Below are 5127 nucleotides of genomic sequence, written 5' to 3' on the forward strand. Positions count from 1 at the left end.
GTTAGTTAGGTTCTCTAGATATATAGAAATACATTTCAGTTATATAGATAATCTTCAACATTTCAAAGACCTACAGAATATGGAATTTAAAATCTTTTAAAAACTTAGACTTTTCTTGACAAAGAGACATGTTAGGTTCTGGCAGCATCAATTACTTCTAGAGGCTGATGGACATTGAAGAGGCTCCTTATGGAGTTAGTAGTCATTTGGGCAAGAAGCTGCTCTTGCCTGGACTGCTTTATGGTATTGCATATGAACTAGTAATGTAGGACCCACAGAGAAATGACTGCTGAAGTTGCCAAAAGAAAGTTTGAGACAGTCTTTCAGAGTTCCTGCTTCTTGAAACATCCGGCCAGACATTCCAAAGGACAAAGAAGAAAGTGACTGGCAAACTGCCAGTATGGGCAAAAAAAGCCTTCCAGATTTCCTGCTTCATGGAAAAGTCTGTCAGATACTTTAGGCCTGTTGGCTAAAGACGGATGCCCCAATGTGAATGTCCACACAATGAGATGATTCTTTCAATTCTAGAGTTTAGGAAGTTGCTTACAATGCCCATCCTGTTTACTTAGGTAATATTATATCCTTCTTGGTTCTTTGGGGGAGTTGAAGACAGAGAGTTATAGTTTTCCTTAGTTATGATAAAGGATAAATTAGATATAAATATTATAACTGTAATTCTTGCTTGATGCCTGTTTTATTATATGTAATTTTACTATGTAAAATTAAACCCTTCCTTTTTATTTAGACAGAAAGGGGGAGTGATGTGGTATTCTCCTTTGTATGCTGTGAATATGTTTTAATGCCCTTGTTAATAAAGAAGCTGCTTTGACCTATGAAAGGGCAGAATAAAGCCAGGCACAAAATTTGTAAAGAGAAATATAGAGCAAATAGATAGAGTCAAAGAGATGCCATGTAGCTGCCAAAGGAGAAGGACACTGTAACTTTACAGGTAGGCCTGTAAACTTTACAGCTTTATGGTGATATAGAGATTAATAGAAATGGGTTGATTTAAGATGTAAGAGCAAGCTAGGAATACACCAAAACTATTGCCCTAACAGTGTTGCAATTAACATAGTTTCTGTGTGATTATTCTGGTCTGGGTGGCCAGAAAACAAGCAAGCAGTTTCCATTTACAATTTATTTATTTATTGTCATTTTTCTGAGATAAATAAATATTTTGGCATAAGCATTCCAGTCAAAAGAGATATTTTAACAGTTCCATGTTGAAAAAGGAGGCCACTTGTTGGTTCCCAGCTTCTCGGCAGCTCAGACCTGAAATAACCACACAGAAACGATATTACTAATACACTACTTGGCCTATTAGCTATTGTTTCTATTTTGCTAGCTCTTACATATTAGTTTAACCTATCTCCATTAATCTATGTATCACCACAAGGCTGTGGCTTACTGGATAAAATTCTGGTGTCTGTCTCCTGCAGGAGTACATGCTTTTCTCTGACTCCACCTCCTTTCTCCCAGCATTCAGTTTAGTTTTCCCCACCTACCTCTATTTCCTGTTCAGGCCCAAGACAATTTATTTTTATTAACCAAGGTATTCACAACATACAGAGGGGAATACCACATCAGTTCCCCTAAATATTAATGAAAATTTATAATATGAACTAGTACATAAAATTGTTAAATATGTTCTTCATGAATTACATGATTAATATCAGCTAAAATATTATACATTATATAGATATCACTGTATCATTTCACATTTTTACTATAACATACAAATATTATATATTTCCAATCTAAAAATGAGGTACCTGTATCTATATTTGTAAGATGTTTTCTTTGTCCAAAATCAACAAGTTTGATGTCTTATGCTTGTAGTTCAGCCTATAGAGATATTCAAATTTTCCAAGTAATGGCAATAAAGTGATAGGAAATCAAATTTAAGAACCAAGCCTAGATACTATTCATAAAAAGTTACAATGTCAGAGAAGGTAGTTAAAGCATTTTACACAGGATAATGGCACAAAAGGAAAAGTCCTAATGAAATTGAAGAAACACTTACAATTTAGGAAGCAATTGACACATGTAAAATTATTCATGGATCTAAAGTTCTTAAGAGCCTAAAATATTTTCTGGTTTCTAGAGAATCAATATATCGAAGGCATGACTTTAATTATAAGGATTTAGCATATGCATAGAATTGGCAGAGGATTAATGTTCCAAAGTGGTGAATCTCCAAATGTAAATTATATTACACTGGATCTTTGTTCAAAGAATCTGGTAGAGAAAAGGAATTATATTGGTGTATGTTCTCACTTTTGCTTTCAAAAATTTATATTTAGAGCAATGTCCAGTACTATTCATTTTATGGAAATAAATAGAATGCATAGGACATATTTCTATACTTTTTCCACAAATCTCTTCTTATTTAAAGGTAAAAAGGCTATTAAAAATATGGAGAGTAATGGGGCCATTTTACATATCTGTATTATAAAAAAATCATGTTTCTAAGAAGTTTAGCATGAACAAAGATAATTTATCAGAGTGAATTATGCTCATATAAATCATCATTAAATGCCTTATTCACTCTTATAATTGTATCTTTGTCATTATGACATCTAAATGACTTTCAATACATAGAAAGAAATGAGTGATGAATTACTGGATATGTATACTCAGTGTATCACTGTAAATTAAACAGAATGTCATATTCACATCAGTCTCACTAACAGACACAATTTACACAGTCAGTATGCATTGAGTACTTGAAGCTCATAATCTCAGAGAAGTGCTTCTGTGGGATTAATAAATTTTCTGAAAATAAATCTTATTGGAAAACAAGGACATTGAGAGTTTTGTAAGAATAGCATAAGAATTTTTTTAATGATGATATTTAGAAATTTAGACAAACCTGCACCTAATCATTAAATTTCAAAGAGTTTCTAAAAGTTGATAGATTTCCTTATACAGAGGATAAGATAAAATACAGTAAGAGATTCACTTTACTCACAATGCCTTTCAGAATCAAAAATTTGATCAGTGGCTGTGAGGGGGAATTTTGGAAATCTGTGTGTGTGTGTGTGTGAGAGAGAGAGAGAGACATGATTATGTATATATACATATATTATACATAATATATGTGTGCATTAATATGTTTATATATACACATATGTGTGTATGGATATATCTCAATAAACTTATTGAGATATATTTAGGGAATGATTTTATATTTGTTTGTTTAAAAGAATTTAGAGGTACTACGTTGGTTACCTGCTACAGATACACATTTCTACTCAAAAGTACCCTCCACAAAATACATTTTAGAAATCTGTCATTTCTAGATGACACAATCTCACAGAATCATAGAGAATTTTATTTTCTTCTGGTTCTTACAATCTTTCTATCTTTCTCTTTTATGAACCTAAACCCTTAGATGCAGAGGTTGTGTTGTAGATATATCAGTTAGACCTGAGCACCACACAGTCCCTTGTTCTATTCAATCTGATAAGTTGTCTTCTATAGCACGGTCTGTCTGTTGCAAAGAGAAAGTTTTTTGATGAGGAGAAAGACCCGTCCTCAGTTTGGGTATAGATATTAAATATTTAGAATAACTTAAGAAACATACTAATTTAGTAAAGTGTCAGTTGTTCTTTTGTTGCAGGTATGTTAAGACAACTCAGAGAATTGTTGGTTGCTACAGCGTTATTGTGTGGTTGCCACTACCACACCCTTAGAGCTATTGTGCTGTGCTGGTTGTTGAGGTAGAATTCCCCTCTGTAGGCTATGAATATGTTTTATTACCACTGGTTAATAAAATGCCAACAATGTGATCCAACTGCATTCACATAAAATCTGAGAGAGTTTGGGAAGGATTTCTAGACACAAAAGAACATAGTTAAACATGGCTTCTTGGTAGCAGGATTTTCTCAGGTGGGCTCTGTTTGCTAAAGGCAAGCATAGGTGCGATTCCTTTAAAAGAAGGCTTCCTGACTCAGAATTAGCAGCAAAAACTGAATAACTCCTTTTAAAGATGGTGCCATGGTTAGAGATGGTAGCACAAATGGTTCTGGCTCTTTTAGTAGGTCCTACAACAGAGCACTTATGGGTTTTGTGAGCACCACGTGGCAAATTGCTTAATGGCAGCAAAATAGACCTGCTGCATCCCTGAAGCTAGGGCATGAACATAACTCCCAGAGCTGGTGGTAAAGGTACCTCTACCATATTGAAAGTCTGAGAGAGGTGAAGTCAGCATCCAGGGCTACAACAACTATACCACTTACTATTTTAAAATGCTCCTTGTCAGAAAAGGATTACAGATACACAATAGGACAAATTCAGGTATAAAAGACCTCTAAATGAGATATGGTGTCTTTAAAAATGTACATTGGCTTTGGAGAGAAAGGAAAAAAAAGTATAGGTAGTTTTTTAAAAAAGCAGTCTTTAAAGAGACAGTAAAAGTAGTATAAAAAGTACAGACAATCATAGATTAAAGGAGTAGAGATAATAAAATAAATATTAGAAAGTAATTAACTTTAAAAAATAAGGCAAATAAAAGTGGAAAATGGACAAAGAGTCTAGATTATGTATATTATTGTGCTTTCTTTGAATTTCTGAGGGCTGGTAAACTAAACCATCATATATGATTTAAAGGTATCTTGACTTCAGAATTTGAATATAGAATATGTTACTTTGGAAAAGGGGTTCAGCTTTAGTTTCCACAGAAGAAGGGACCCTGTGGATTCCTTCAGGTTAATGTGGTTTGATGAAACAAAACCCCACAAAGGTCTCAGTGTGTAGAAGGAGAGCTGCTTGTTCTTCCTGGACATCCAGCTAACTAGGCCCAGAATAACTACACAGAAAATGTGTGAATTAAATCACTGCTTGGCCCATTAACTCTAGCTTCTTATTGCTTAACTCTTGCATATTAATTTAACTCATTTCTATTAATCTGTGTATCACCACAAAGTTGTGGCCTACCAGCAAACTTTCAGTATGTCTATCTTTGGCAGTGACTCCATGGCATCTCCCCTCCACCTTCCTTCTCCCCGCATTCAGTCCAGCTTTCCCCACCTTCCTAAGTTCTGCCCTATCAACAGACCAAAGAGGTTTTTTTATTCATTAACCAATTAAAGCAACACATAGACAAAAGGACCTCCCACCTTTGCT

At 34.3% G+C, this 5127-nt stretch overlaps 1 protein-coding gene across 1 annotated transcript in view; it reads left to right on the forward strand.

Moving 5' to 3' along the window:
- Nkain2 (sodium/potassium transporting ATPase interacting 2) overlaps positions 1 to 5127 on the forward strand; it is an 857503-nt gene that overhangs the window by 472883 nt on the left and 379493 nt on the right. The window lies entirely within an intron of this gene.

Source organism: Microtus ochrogaster, linkage group LG9 (assembly GCF_000317375.1).
Source record: "Microtus ochrogaster isolate Prairie Vole_2 linkage group LG9, MicOch1.0, whole genome shotgun sequence".
In the NCBI taxonomy this organism is placed as follows: Eukaryota; Metazoa; Chordata; class Mammalia; order Rodentia; family Cricetidae; genus Microtus; species Microtus ochrogaster.